Source organism: Macaca fascicularis, chromosome 15, assembly GCF_037993035.2.
Source record: "Macaca fascicularis isolate 582-1 chromosome 15, T2T-MFA8v1.1".
NCBI classification, from domain to species: domain Eukaryota; kingdom Metazoa; phylum Chordata; class Mammalia; order Primates; family Cercopithecidae; genus Macaca; species Macaca fascicularis.
In genome coordinates, this window is record NC_088389.1 from 117,503,846 (window position 1) to 117,520,209 (window position 16,364).

At 44.5% G+C, this 16,364-nt stretch overlaps 1 pseudogene; it reads right to left on the reverse strand.

Moving 5' to 3' along the window:
• Window positions 1-14,059: 14,059 nt before the first annotated feature.
• Window positions 14,060-15,830, reverse strand: LOC102145966 (nuclear transcription factor Y subunit gamma-like; annotated as a pseudogene).
• Window positions 15,831-16,364: the final 534 nt, after the last annotated feature.

The following is a 16,364-nucleotide window of genomic DNA, read 5'->3' on the forward strand; positions in this document are numbered from 1 at the left end:
TGATCTCAATTTTACATGTGAGAAACGGAGGTCAAGAGAGACTAAATAACGTCCCCAAAGTCACCCATGGAATAAAGTACAGAGCAGGAATTCTGGCGTGTTGAGCCCTAGAATTTGAGTATTTAAGCATGATTGTCCACTCCTCTATCTCCCGAAGTGTGTATCCCTGGAAAACAGGATGTTTTCTGTACCAAAAGAACACTGGAGAGATACTTCCACAGCTAAGTATGTCTCTTAAAAGTGTTTGTGCGCATGTGTGTGTGATAACGGTGATGATTATTCCCTTAAAGCATTTTACTGTTGTTAGCTCATCATCACCTCTAGCCAATGAAACACAGGGTCCACAAAAATGCAATTTGTCTGCCCTGGTTCACCAAACGGGTAAAACTTAAAAGACAAAATTCGTCAGACAAAACTGAAAAGATAACCACGAACGTGACTTGTGAGCAAAGTAGGGCAGGTGGCGCAGCCATCGGGGTGGAATTTTGTTGTGTTCCCTGTAGCAGCAGAAAAGCCCTATATTTGCGCACAGGAAGCCCAATAACTTTGAGTAACTTTAAGCAAAGTACCTAACCCTTCCGAGTCTCAATTTCCTCATATGTAAAATGGGAAAATAACAATTGTTCTGTCTACCTTTTCTAGTTATTGTAAGGGGGTAAAAATTGTGTCCATGGCAAACACGAAAACTCCAGATCAGTGCATTCATTTACTCAGTGTATTAGTCTGTTCTCACGCTGCTAATAAAGACATACCCAAGAATGAGTAATTTATAAAGGAAAGAAGTTTAATGGACACACAGTTCCATATGGCTGGGGAGGCCTCACAATCATGGCAGAAGGCAAATGAGGAGCAAAGTCACATCTTACATGGCAGCAGACAAGAAAGAGTGTGCAGGGGAACTCCCATTTATATAACCATCAGATCTCATGAGACTTATTCACTACCACAAAAACAGTATGGGGGAAACTGCCCCCCTGACTCAATTATGTCCACCTTGCCCCACCCTTGACACATGGGGATTATTACAATTTGAGGTGAGATTTGGGTGGGACCACAGCCAACCCATATCACTCAGCCATTCATTCAACAAATATTTTTTGGGTGTGTACCCTGTGCAGGCATTAGGTCATGGGGCTATGCAATTTTAACTATAGGAAAAGATTCTGGATTTAAATGGAATTTGAGGCCAGGAGCTGTGGCTCATGCCTGTAATCTTAACACTTTGGAAGGCCGAGGTGGGTGGAACACGAGGTCAGAATTTTGAGACCAACCTGGCCAGCATGGTGAAACTCTGTCTCTACTAAAAATACAAAAATTAGCCATGCAAGGTAGCATGTACCTGTAGTCCCAGCTACTCGGGAGGCTGAGGCAGGAGAACCACTTGAACCTGGGAGGTGGAGGTTGCAGTGAGCTGACACCATGCCACTGCACTCCAGCCTGGGAGACAGAGCCAGACTCTGTCAAAAAAAAAAAAAGGGAATTTGACTTGTTGCGTGGTTGATAACACCAGCTTATTTGACTTTCTTTTTAGGAGTCAGAGGTTACAAACGGAATTGAATATTTTGAGAAGTTCTCAACCTCTCATCTTACCTTTGGCCACGGAATGCATGCAGGAAACAAAACAACCAAACTGAATGGAGAGCCCAGCCTAGATGGGGCGCATCAAGGGGAATCCTGGCTGTCAGGAGGGTGACAGCTCCTGTGTCAGCCACACTGGTGTTGTGTGCGTAGCAGAAGGAAAGCATACCCACACTGAACTGCATCCCACGCAGCGCGCACCAACTCTGCCTGTCCATGCACTGCCCGCCCACACCTGCAGTTAGCATATTCATCAGTGTGCCTGGTGTTTCCTGGTGATGGAAGGCCCTGAGGTGCTCCATTTCAGAGGTAGGCTCTGCCACCTATAGCTCTTCTTGAGCCCGTCTATTTTCTCCCATTCAGATGTACACCTTTGGATGCATGCAATGAATTTTCTGCTTTCTGTGTAGTCATTAGAGGGAGAGACCCCACATGAGGAAAATGACCATCGCAATAAGCATGCCTATTGGCTACCTTAATTAGAAACAGGAACATGGGCCTGAGACCAGAACAATTGCACAGAGTCCTGCCCTCAAGAGGGTTGTCCTTAGAATTTCGTATTCTGTGGTTGTCATCTTGATATTCTTAATCTTTGGCTTTGTGTTTTGTACATAAAATTTGATGAGACAGGGAAGCAAGCACTGAGGCTGAGGGCTTGGAAATTTGGTTTACACAGGGTCCTCTTCGGGACATATTCTTGGCCTTCCTACTCTCTGGAGTTCTGGCTCCTGCTCGGCCTCCTCCTCCTCCCTGCCCCCACCTAGCAACTGCCCCTAGTGGGGACCTAGGCACAGGCATGGAGATGGTCAGATGTCTCAAGGCAGCAGCACCATGGTGCATTGGCGGGGTGACTTGGTGGAGGTGAGCCTCTCACCTGCCTTGACTGCATGTTACAAGGGTGACAATACCTAGGGGGTCATCCATCTGCCTGGGTCAGGGGAAGTGGATCCAGGGAAGGGAGGGGGATCATGGTAGCCAGTGCACACGCTCAGGCTCTGAAGACCTCTGTGGGCTTGTGAGGGTCTGCACTGGCCCTGCGGGCAGTGACACTAAGTAGGAACTATAAAACACCATAACAGATCGAAAGGGAGTGGAGTTGGGGGAGAAACGCTTGATACTTTAATTCCTGACACTGCTCCCTGCTTTCTGCACAGGGGCCCCCACAATTGTACTTTGAACTGGGCCCGAAAAATGATATAGCCAAGCCTGAGTGAGAAGCTCATTTCTGGGATTCTAGAGACTTGACTCATTGTTTTTAAATAGACAAACAATAATTGTATATATTTAGAGGGTACAATGTGGTGGTTGAAATATGTATACAATACAGAATGATGAACTCAAGCTAGTGGGAACATTCAAAATCGATTGTCTCAGAAATTTTGAAATACAGATTACATTATTATTAATTATCTGACTTCATTTTTAAAAAAATGCTCACAGATTGAAAGCAAAAACAAACAAACACAATGCTGATAAAGACGACCTATCTCCCCAGTGAAGGGGCAAGGGAATAAAAAAGACAAGTTACTTTGACCGCATGCCCTTTCCAGACAGGAGCAGGGCTGGAGCTTCGGGGACACCACAGAAAGTCTGTTTTGTTGTTGTTGGGGACGCAGGATGGTGAGCAAAGAACATCTTTGTTTTAGAGATGAGGGAACGTAGGCGCAGAAAAGTTAGCTGGCTCACCCCAGACACTGAGCAAGTGCCAAACTTGAGTCGGTGAGCACTAAATCTTTACAAGGGGAGAAAAATGCTCAGGAACCCTGGTCCTAACAAAAATCATTTTTATTAGAATGTCACTTAAATATGTAAAAACCTAAACCTAAGTGTGACCTCTATAGCTGCAAAGCTTATGCAACTATAAACTCAAAATATATTCGCACATTAAATACAAATGAAACTACAAAGTTAATTAAATTCAAATTAACAAAAATACTGTAATCGAGGGCATTTTGCTCAAACTAAATCAAGTTGATTTAATTAACTTGAATTTATTTAATGTTTAATTTAATTGTATAAATATAGTTTCATGGTTTGTTCTGTATTAAGTATTTCTAAATTTTGACTTATGCATACATGGGGAAGTCATGAACACATGGGCATAAAATAATGTTAGCAATTTCAAGATATTTTTAAATATTTTGTTTTATTTTATTATATTATTATGACTACATTTCCCATTTAGGATCATCGGACCTCATGCTTAATAAAAATCGCCACTTTTGATGGGGAGTTGCTTGGTCACTTTATAAAATTGTGTTGCTCAATTGAAGATGAATTTTATGATGACGACACTAACAAATCTGCTCTAAATGAGTATCTAAGCCAATTATTTCTGGACTTAGGACTGGAGCACTTCCATATTGAAAATTTACTACTACACTTTCCACTCATGAAATGTTGTTAAGTATTATAATAGTTGAATATAAAGGGTAGTGATTACTTACCAACCAGTTTGGAGGTAATGCAGTATTTAAATATAGGTTAGGGCTACACCATATCAGCCCAATATCAGTCTTGCCTGTCACAGAAATTTATCCTGCCCTTGGCCATGGCCTTTCCAGTCATTGCTCATTGATGAATGTACATAAATATGCCTGTGTATGCGTGAGTAGCATAGTGTGAGTCTGTGTGCTGTGTATATGCAGATAGATGTATGTACGTGTGTATATAAATTTGTATGTGTATATGTAAATGTTAGGAAATTTGGCAAATGGGAGGTAAAATTTTAAGGCTCACCAATAATCTTCGCTAGTTAAAGTTTTTCTTCTGCACATAGTAGGCACTCAAAAAAAAAATGGTAGTTGGCCAAGTGCAGTGGCTCACACCTGTAATCCCAGCACTTTGGGAGGCCAAGGCTGGTGGATCACTTGAGCTCGGGAGTCTGAGACCAGCCTGGGCAACATGGCAAAACCCTGTCTCTACTAAAAATACAAAAATTAGCCAGGCATGGCGATGGACACCTTTGGTCCTACTGGGGAGGCTGAGATAGGAGGATTGCTGGAGCCCAGGAGGCAGAGGCTACAGTGAGCTGAGATGGTGCCACTGCACTCCAGCCTGGGAGACAGAGACCCTGTCTCAAAATAAACAAACAAACAAACAAACAAACAAAGTACTTATTAATCTTGTGTCACCGGACACTCTTTTTCTTAAATATTACTTTTTCTTGATCCAGGATTTCCTGTCAAATCCTAGCCAGTAAAGCACGTTATCCTATGTTTTAACTATCTCAGGCTGGTAAAAATAATGTATACTTTGCTTTTTTTTTTTTTTCATTTGGCCAATATTGACCTAATACTTACTGTGACTAAGTGAGAAGTGCAGAGCATTTTATAACATTACATTCCTCTATAGTTGTTTTAGACAGTGACCAGAATTTTGCTTGGGAGATAATTCCAAGGAGTGCTAGCAAGGTTGGAGAGGTGAGAGCATGGAGGGAACGGAAGCCAGTACAGGGTGCATTCATGAACAGTTCCTTCTATTGGCAGCCAGGCCTCCACTCCACTGGGAACCTCTGAGAAAGGATGTAGAGCCTCAGAGTTGCCCCCCTACCCCCCACAGAGGCCATTAGGCTGTAGCACTTACCCGCTCCTCCCTTTGTTGGTAAGAAGTCCTGACTTCCTGGCACTCCGGTCTGTCTCACTCATGTGTTGAACGTGACTTGGTGGCCAGGAAGCCCCTGCAAAGACAGGCAGGGAGCCTGGAGTAAGAAGACATCAGTGTTCACAGGGAGAAGGCGTGCCAAGGGGGGTTGAGTGTGGTGCCAGCACCCCTACAATACTCATTGCAAATCTGTTGTTATGCATATTTTGATGGGTGAGGAAGTGGAGTCCCGGAGAAGTTAAATAACTCTCCCAGGGTCATAGGGATAATGAGTACAGGAGCTGGGATTCGAACATGGCCATCCGCTCACAGAGTCTGTGCTCTTAACCACTGCAGTGATAATCAAAATGAATTTTATTCCTCTATGTGTTTTTCTCCAAAATATTCACTTCAAAACACAAACAGGGCTGGGCGCAGTGTCTGATGCCTGTAATCCCTGCACTTTGGGAGGCCAAGGCAGGTGGATCACTTGAGGTCAGCTGTTTGAGACCAGCCTGGCCAACATGGCGAAAACCGGAGTCTCTACTAAAAATACAAAAAATTAGCCGAGTGTGGTGGCAGCACCTGTAATCCCAGCTACTCAGGAGGCTGAGGCAGGAGAATCACTTGAAGCCTGGAGGCAGAGGTTGTAGTGAGCCAAGATCGTGCCATTGCACTCCAGTCTGGGCGACAAGAGCGAAACTCCATCTAAAAGAAAGAACGAGCCTGTAATTCCAGCACTTTGGGAGGCCGAGACGGGCGGATCGCAAGGTCAGGAGATCGAGACCATCCTGGCTAACATGGTGAAACCCCGTCTCTACTAAAAAATACAAAAAAATAGCCGGGCGAGGTGGCGGGCCCCTGTAGTCCCAGCTACTCGGGAGGCTGAGGCAGGAGAATGGCGTAAACCCAGGAGGCGGAGCTTGCAGTGAGCTGAGATCCAGCCACTGCACTCCAGCCTGGGCGACAGAGCGAGACTCCGTCTCAAAAAAAAAAAAAAAAAAAGAAAGAACAAAAGAAAGAAAGAATGAAAGAACGAAAGAACGAAAGAAAGAAAGAAAGAAAAGCATAAACGGATCTTAACTCTGCACACTTCATAATTTGCAGAAGCAGAAGTCATTTGATAAACATCAGACCCTTAATAATACGTATTTTGCTTTTCCATTGTCTCTGAACAATCATTTCTGAGTGTGTTTCCGCTTTTTCTTGGATGGTTCTCTGAAATAAAGTCTAACACCTTTCTATTAAGACTGAAAGCAAATTGTTCAAAGAGAAACAAACAATTGTGACTGCTGAGTTTGAAAGAGCAGAGAAACTATGCTACCGTCAGAGTTGGCACTGTGTGTCCCAAGGATCAGGAAATGGAACTGGGCATCTCCCAAGATGAGTATTATAGTTTATTCATAACATTTGCATAAAAGTAAAAGGGAGAAAGGCATAGAGCTAACAATAGCCTCAGAGTCCAGGTGACAAGGACTTTGTTGTGAAACGAACTGGTCCTCCTGGCCCTTGTTAGTAACTCCCCATCCATGAACAAGATCCAAGACAGACAACTTTCAGGGAATGCCATCTGGAGTGAACTGTGAGACATGGAGGTTTCCTGGATCTATGACTCGTAAATCAAAGTCCTGGAAGTAAGTCACGTCTATTTCAACTGTTTCAACCTGACTTTCCCATGCACTAGAAGGCCTTGTGCCCGCATTTCAAATCTATTCATCGTGTTCACGGCTACGTCTGTCAGGTGATGTAACCAACATCACAACAGCACAAGTCATGGTCCCAACTGCAAAGAATATTTCCATGTTGTAGGAAACTGTATGGAGATATCCATTTCTATCAAGTAGGTTATGTCTATAGAGTATAGTCTTCCTGCCCTGGCCTGCCTATTTCCAGGCCTCTTCCTACCTGTAAATTCTTCTGCACCAGGGAGGTTTGTGGGACGGTAGGAACCTGAAGCTTTTAAAGTTGGTAATTCAACTCTTCTTGCCTTTGTGAAAGCCTGGGTGGACTGAAATTTTCTGGATGTCCTTGATACAAAGGACTGTAAGGAGTCTTATCCTTCAGGGCAAAAAGATGGAAGCACGGGCTTCCCCCAGACCAACAAGTGGGTTAAGTTCCAGAGTTGTTGGTGAAACAGGAACCTACAGGCCTGTCTCTGGAAGCACCCTAGTGAGTTTGCAGGGCCTCTGAGGGAATATGGTGGCGCTGGGCTTCTAGGAAGGCTGGAGCCCAAGCACTGAAGATTCAGCCTCACGCATGGTCCAAAAGCAGAGATCTGCCACCCAGACCCTTTTGTGTCTGGAAATCACAGACCCTTTTCTGCCTCTGAATACCAAACACAAGCCTCTCAGATTTTTTTAAAAATATAGAGAAGGAGAAGTCACAGGAGTGACTCAAAATGACTTTCTAGCCTGCCCAGCGAGGGAGGATGAGGTCAGTTTGAAGCAATTTTAAAGGTATTTCTTGACTGCTTGAGTCTGTAGTTTCACATTCAAGACAAAATAATAATGTGCAACGCACACTTCAGTGTGCCACAGGGCCAAGTACAGTGTGCGGAACTCTCATAATATCCCCACAGAACTCTGTGAACTGGGTGGTTTTGTTTGTGCCACCTCCAAATGAGGACAATGAGGCCTAGAGAGTTCTGGTCTTTGCTCAAGCTAATGCCTCATCAAGGTGAGATGTGACACAGGCCGGTGGATTCCAAAGCCTGTTTGCTTAACAGGACCCTGTGAGTCTAACTTGTGAAACAATTAGGACACCAGCTATCAGGGTATATAGGTAAGAATCCAGTTCCTTTCAGCAGTGAATGTTGGAGTATTTCAGAGAAAGCAAGACCCATGTGGACTCAAAGAAGGAATATAAGCCTCAGGAGGGCTGATGACTTGATTGATTTTGTTCAACAATGTTTCCCATGTGCCTAGAATAGGGCTTGGTCCATAGTAGGGGCTTCATAAATATTTGATAAGTCAGTGAAAGAATGATTGACAGGAGTCTAGAATTCTGTCTTATATGATGAGATGAGAGGGCTTTAAATAATCCAAAAGAAGGAAGAAAGCCATTCCATGGCCATTATTAATATTAAAAAGTAAAACAAAACAAAACAAAAACCAGGTACTGGCGAGATTGTGGAGAAAAAGGAATGCTTTTACACTGCTGGTGGGATGGTAAATTAGTTCAACCATTGTGGAAGACAGTATGGGAATTCCTGAAAGACCTAGAGGCAGAAATACCATTTAACCCAGCAATCCCATTACTGGGTACATACCCCCCAAAACATAAATCATTCTGTCAGAAAGACACATGCACATGTACATTCATTGCAACACTATTCACAAGAGCAAAGACATGGAATCAACCTAAATATCCATCAATGATAGACTGGATAAAGCAAACGTGGTATATATATGCACCATGGCATACTATGCAGCCATAAAAAAGAATGAGATAATGTGCTTTGCAGGAACATGAATGGAGCTGGAGGACATTATCCTTAGCAAACTAACACAGGAACAGAAAATCAAATATTGCATGTTCTCACTTTTAAGTGGAAGCTACATGATAAGAACACATAGACACATGCGGGGAAACAACACACACTGGGGCCTGCCGGAGGGCAGGGTGGGTAGGAGGAGGGAGAGCATCAGGAAGAGTAGCTAGTGGATGCTGGGCTTAATACCTGGGTGATGAGATGATTTGTGCAGCAGACCACCACGGCACACATTTACCTGTATAACAAACCAGCACATGCACTTAAAAGTTGGAAATAAAACAATAAAATATCAATAATTTTTAAAAAGAAAGAAAGAAAGCCATTCCAAATGGGGTGAACAACTCTTTTCCAAATCACCTTGCAAAATAATTAGGGATTTGTGTGAAGGAACGCTACTTGACAGCATCCCAAAATGGGCTCATTATCCTTGCTTGTCTGCTCTTACAAGCCCTGATCACTACAGTCAAGGAGAAGGAATTCTTTCTGATTCTAGAATGCAGATAGACTCCATTAGAACAAGTAGTATTTTGGGTAAAATAAAGAAGAGATAAGCTGAGGTAAATACCTAGACTAATGACAAGAGAGCCTTATGTTTAGCATAGACTTCTAGTTTGGTGTTTTTAAGCATATAACTGCTCATTATGTCTTCATTAAAGCATTTCAAGGGATCCCCAGGTGAATTATAATGATTAAAAATAATGCAAAGCAAAAACCTTTTGGATCTATGTCAGTGAATGAAAACACTCCTCTTAAAAGGGGAGAGTGGCTCAGTTCCAATATTCTCATGGAACAGTCTTAAGAAGAAGGGAAATCTGTAATAGGCAATTTTTAGGGTAGAAGATTGATATGGTTTGGCTGAGTCCCCACCCAAATGTCATCTTGAATTGTAGCTCCCATAATCCCCAAGTGTCATGGGAGGGGCCTGGTAGGAGGTAATTGAATTATGGGGGCAAGTTTTTCCCTTATTGTCCTCGTGATAGTGAGTAAGTCTCATGAGACTTGATGGTTTTATAAAGGGCAGCTCCCCTCCACATGCTTTCTTGCCTGCCACCATGTAAGACATGCCTTTGCTCCTCCTCTGCCTTCCACCACGATTGTGAGGCCTCCTCAGCCATGTGGAACTGTGAATCCATTAAACTTCTTTTTCTTTTTAAATTACCCAGTCTCGGGTATTTCTTCATAGCAGTATGAAGGTGGACTAATACGAAGATATACGGTAATGTGAATTTAAGAAGACTCATCTTTAAATAAAACTGTCAGGCAACAATGTAACATGGCTTTATTTCTGTTTGACTGCAGGAGCACGTGAGAAATAGACACCTTAAGGGATTTTCTCCAAGACAGGAGATCCAAGCCTCCTAATGTCCATTCTCAAATTTATTCAGAGATTATTAGGTGACCAAATAAAAAGGGAAAATTACCATTTAACTTACAGGACAGTCTACAACTGAAATTAATAGTGAGATCAAAAAAAGAAAAAACAACCAAAATATTGCTCATCTTTTATATGAACTCAAATACCTTCTGGCTTCTTGAAATGAAAAGTCTGACATTTTTCCTGGCAGTATTGCTGAAAAGATAAGACAAATGGAAATTCCTGAGATGATCTGGGATACTTATCAGGAGGAACAGCTTCAAGGGAAACGTCTGCTTTCTCTCTCTTGGAAATTACGAAACCATTGACAGACAGAAACACGTTGGTATTTGATAATAAGAAGGCAGCATGTATCATAATATTCTAGGGCATATCTGTTCAGTGTAAAAAGAAATTGATCTGCATAATAGTCAAGAGTCATTACATCACTGTTCCCTGCCTTCCCACTCCCTAGTTACCCGCTGTGTGGCCACAGAGTGGCTGTAAAATGGCCCACTGTGCTATTTATGTCCATTGCAGCCAGTGTTCCTTTGATTTAAACCTTGAGATTCACAAACACCAGAAGAGGGAATGTTGGTAATGATGATCACTGTCTCAGGAAATAGTTTACAGTGACAGTGGATTCTATTTCAGTTTCTGGACTCTAAGGTAGTGTTCACCCCACTGAGGCCACCTATGGGATTAACATTGGCAGTGCCCCAAATACACTGTGTATACTTTCTGGTTCTTACCCAGCATCAAATTCAATCCCAAAAAGCAAACACTCATTTCACTTACTCACTTCCTTAAGACTCAGTGCGAACTTGGAGCATATTTTCCTGCTGCAAGATTTCAAGTTTTTATTGGTCCTAGAGGGGCCAGAAAAGCTACAGAAAGGCCTTTGCTTGCAGTACCAGCTTCAAAACCTTTCGGCTAAAAGCAGGAAAGTCAAAAGCATCAAATACAGTCTTATAAAGGCTATTTTGATTTAGAGAAAGCTTTTGAATTTGCGTTCAGATGTGAATCCTGATGGCAAGATTAACACTGTTTATGTAGAGAAAAACCTGCATGGAGGTGAGACGAGTGCCCGTTTTTGGTGAGAATGGCAGGATGTGCTACATGTAGATTGGGTTAACTATGTTGGTCTCTCTCTGCTACTCTTCCGCTTAAAACATTTCACATTTCTCTATGGCACTAACGCATATTTATCAGAATTCTGTTGGTAGCAAGGCACAAAAACCTAACCTAAAAAGCTTTAGCTTGAAAGTATGTTTATTGGTTCACATGGCTGAAAATTCCAGTGCATGGGACTGGTTTCAGATGGATCCAGGAGTTCAAATAATACTGCCAAGATTTTCTCTGTCTCAGGGTGAAGTCTGGGCAATCTTTGTGCCCGGGGTGCAAGATTTGCGGCAGCAGGTCATGCAAGTACTGACTCTGCTCTAGCAGGGCCCTAAGAGACAGAGCCCATGTGCACAGCCTTGCCTTCTTAAATTTGCACTGTAGGCATCTTGCCTGCCTTACCCTGGACCCTCTTTTTCTCTTAACTCTTATTTTCATGTTGCTTTCTTTCTCCGGTGAGTTCTTCTCGCTCGGTGAGCAGAAGCTCGCCAAAGCACCAGGCACGGTTCTACCACATGACCAAACTTTTTCCTTGTCACATCTGCCTCCCTAAAACTCTTTTTCCATTTATTTCAGGAAATAACAACCCCAGGACTTGGGCTCATAGGCTCTTATTAGCCCCGCTTGAGTGTGGAAGAGTTACCCAATAGAATGTACTCCCCAAACTGTTTCCTTCTCCTCCTGAGCACACAGCTAAGCACATTTCCCAGGTGCCCTGCATCTGGGTCTGGTCATGTGCCCAGGGCCAGGGAGGGAATGTAAGTAAAAATGAAGGCCATCTCCTCCAGACCTGGACCCCACTCCACATTCACTTCTTCACTCATTGTCTGGGCATAGAACATTCAGCAGGTGACAGCACCATTAGAGGAAATGAGCCTAGATCCCTGAGTCACCACTTGGAGGAAGCCACACTGGAGAGCCGCCTGATCAGGAGTGTGCATGATGTTTGGTTTGTTTGTTTTCGTGAGGGGGAAACCAGCCACTGAGATTTAGAGACTGTCACAACAGCTAGTGTTACTCATTCTATGTAATCCATTGAGTGTTTGCCTCTTCTTGAACCCATTAGTAGTATCAAAAATGATGCGATGTTCTGAGCAGCCAGGCATGGGTCATGTGCTCATCTTTGAAGCTCTGAGTTAGGTAGAGCCCTACCCCCAACCATAAACAAGTTAGAGCAGGAGTAATTCCCCCCAAAGAAAACCAGGATGCCGCCGGGCGTGGTGGCTCAAGCCTGTAATCCCAGCACTTTGGGAGGCCAAGACGGGCAGATCAGGAGGTCAGCAGATCGAGACCATCCTGGCTAACACGGTGAAACCCCGTCTCTACTAAAAATACAAAAAACTAGCCATGCGAGGTGGCGGGCGCCTGTAGTCCCAGCCACTTGGGAGGCTGAGGCAGGAGAATGGCGTAAACCCGGGAGGCGGAGCTTGCAGTGAGCTGAGATCGCGCCACTGCACTCCAGCCTGGGCGACAGAGCGAGACTCCGTCTCAAAAAAAAAAAAAAAGAAAACAAAAGAAAAGAAAACCAGGATGCCATTACCAGAATAAGGGGGAGAAGATGCTACACAGACAACAAACCTGATGTGCACACAGTCCCGCACGTCCCTCTCGGGCTGGGCTCTAATGCAGTGCTTGAGGAACACCCAGCATTTTGAGGTCCTTTTCAAGTCATGCCTCCGCTCTCATTCTTGCTCTTCCTCTTCGTCTTCCCTTTTGCTCACCTTCTCAGCCCCCACTCTCTTACTCTCCGTTCACCTTCTGGAAATTCTGCTGATTTTTAAAATGCAGCTTGGATATCCCTTCCTTCCTGAAGTTTCTTCACATTCAAGGTAAGTTTTATGTTCTTCTCTTTCTCTCATGGGGCCCTGTGATTTCTCTTTCTTTGTCTTTACTTCATTATTTAGAAATTATTAACTGTGAAACTCTCAAAGCCGGGATGGGCCTAGTCATCATTTTGTCCCCAACACCTAGCACAGTGCTTCCATCTGGTTGAAATGTTCAGATGAATAAAGAAAGGAATATAGTCCAATCATTAAACCGTGGGCTAAATTCACCTTTGCAGTGGCTATCTACAGGATAGCTAAATCCACATTTCTACTCCTATGATTAAGGAAATAAGAAATTTTACAATCAAAAACAATCAGTTGCATGCATGTTTCTGAAACTATATGTCTATTTTGCAACTCTTACTGTGTTAAATCTAAGGACTAACTTTTGAGTAAGATAAGGTCTTATCATTAATTTCTTTTTTTTTAATCTAAAATAGATTTATTGCATTTCATGCAGTTTGAAGACCATGGAAAGGGGACTAGCACAGTTTTTAATGCATTTAAAAAATAAAGGGGAGGTGGGCAGCAAATGCCTAAAGTCCTAGACTCCTGGGTCCCTAGGAGAAAAGAGTGTGGCAATGAACCCACCCACTCTCCATGGGGAATAAATCGGTCTCTTAAATGCAAGGACTGTTTCCATGGCCTCTGGATGCAAATACACAGAGCTCCGTGGTAAGAGTAAGGGATGGGGAGAGGACCACTAGTGAAAAAGCAGCTACACATATTACCTAATTCAATCTGAGGGTAGAACAACATGGCAAATCTTGGGGGCAGCAACTGTTCCAAGGGTCAAGAAATATCGCACACCCACGGGCAGATTTGCTCCTAAAAAGAAGTGGCTGTAAGAAACAAAAGGAGAAATATTTCTTCAGCCACACTCTTCAAGAAAATGCCAAAAAATATGTGATTTAATATTTTAATTTCATAGCATTGGACACACAGCTCAACATATTGAAATATTGATTCCTTGGAGAAAAAAGGAAACAAAAAATACTGCATCTTTCTGTTGGAGAATCTCGGCCCCCAGGCATGGGGCCTAGTGCACCAACGCCCTAGCCTGCAGGAGGCACTGAGGTTAGTCAGGTCCTCTGGGGAGGGAGGCTGTGCCCATGACCTGGGGCTGTATGGCAACGATTGTGTTGGATGTCCTTGGCCTTGCCAGCTCAGGCTCTCAGTTGCCAGTCACCTGGGGGGCCTGCCCATCGGAGGGCTGGTTGACTGACTGGATAAACATGGGCAGGTCCTGGCCTGCAGGTATGGTTACTTGCTGGATCTGGTAGAGCTGCTGTCCACCTGTGAACTGGCTGAACTACTGCTGTCTTCGCTGGACCTCTGTCTGTGTAATCGGTTGAGAGTTGGTGTCAAGTGTCTGGATCTATCCCTGCAGAACCTGGGTGCCTGATGCAGACTGGGCTAAGCAGATACACTGCAGTTGGCCAGCTTTCAGCTGCACTGGGATCTGCTGGATCTCTCCTGTGTTAGTGAGGATCTGCTGCGTCACCTGCACGGACCATCCAGTGCCACTCTGGGCCTATTGGGCTTGACCCTGTGGCTGGGTCTGCACAATCTGCACCTGCTGACCTTCTGCAACCTGTGTTGTCACGGGTGTGGTCTGGCCCTGCTGAGGCTGTGCGATGATGAGCTGCCCAGGCCGGATGGTGGTCATGGAGCTGGCAGTGGGCTGCTCTTACTGCTGCCCCTGAACTTGGACGGTGGTGGGCTGCTGAGCCAGCGTGAAATAGTACTGGACTAGCTCAGCAGGCGTTATAGACTGCAGCACCTCCTCCTGACACTTTGGAGGTTTCAGTTCATCTCTTGGAACAATATGGAGGAGAAAAGCAAATTGATCAAATTCCACGGGGATATCATTTCTCTGTAGAGTCTGGCACTTGTTATCCTGTGTGTGAATCCAGGCTCGAAGAGTCAACTCCGTGATAAAAATCTGAGCCGCCCTAGCAAAGAGCACAGGGGCCTCTGCACTGATCATCTTCACATCCTCATCCAGTTTCATAATCTTCTTTTTTTTTTTTTTTTTTTTTTTTTGAGACGGAGTCTTGCTCTGTCACCCAGGCTGGAGTGCAGTGGCGCGATCTCAGCTCACCTCAAGCTCCGCCTCCCGGGTTCACGCCATTCTCCTGCCTCAGCCTCCCGAGTAGCTGGGACTACAGACGCCCGCCACCTCGCCCGGCTAGTTTTTTGTATTTTTTAGTAGAGACGGGGTTTCACCGTGTTAGCCAGGATGGTCTCGATCTCCTGACCTCGTGATCCACCCGTCTCGGCCTCCCAAAGTGCTGGGATTACAGGCTTGAGCCACCGCGCCCGGCTCATAATCTTCTTAATAACGAGCCAGTGGGAGTTCGTGCACTCAGAAATCTTTCACTGCTAAATTCCGGACTTCTTCCATGACCCGAGGCCAGAAGGATTTAGGCTTTGCTGGCATCACTGCTGCTAGTACCACTAAATCCTCCTTCTGTGGACATTTCGGCAAACGCCTTTGCAGGGAGTCTAGGAAGAGCTGGAGCCGCCCTGGCGCTCCTGCGGAGTCGGGCAATGCAGAGGCTCAGGCACCGCGGAGGGAAGCGGAGAGCGGGAAGCGTGAGTCCTGGAGAACGGCGCATGCGCGAAAGTGGGGCACAAACAAGATGGCGGGCACGCCGTTTGCACCGTCTCCCGTTTTTCTCTCCCTTTCCCCTGGTGCCCCGACTCCTATAATTAATTTCATATAAGAGGTATTCTGAGAGCGTAGTTATATCAAAAACTCACCTGCATTATTTCCGTGTGTGTGTGTATGTGTGAAAAATGAAGATAAAGAACATATTTAAAAGTAAAATCTGCTTTGTGGGAATGGAATTTACTTTTCACTTTTATTTTTCCTTCCCTTTTACATTGTTTGGGATCCTCAGAGTGTGAGTGCTCAACGTACAGCAAAGAGGAGGATAAAGCTGTAAGGAGTGTTTCGGATTTGATTGTAATCTCTCTCTCTTAAATAAAGATAATGTCCTCATTGTCTGATTGAGACAGAAACTCCCCACCTCCCTATTAAAATTTTTTTTTTAAAAAACCCTGACCCAGAGGTTTCTGAAGCCTCCATTGATAACACACAATGGCCTGTTCTTCTAGGATGTTTCATGGCCCTTAAGGAAGCCTCTGTTCGCCCACATGATGAAAGGGTGAGAGATGAGCAAGGAGAAGCCGAGGTTCGCCTGCCTCGCCCTGCCTGGGCAGAGGACTGTGGGTAAGTGCAGGAATCCATTAAGGACATGCTGGGCCGAGGGAAGTTTGTATCTCAAGGACGAGAAATAGGCAAACTTTCACAGGAAATATTTCCCAGCACCTTTCAGCTTAGGGGATAGAGGAAAGAGGAGGCAAGAAAGAAAAGGGAAACAAAGGCACAGAAGTGGGAGGA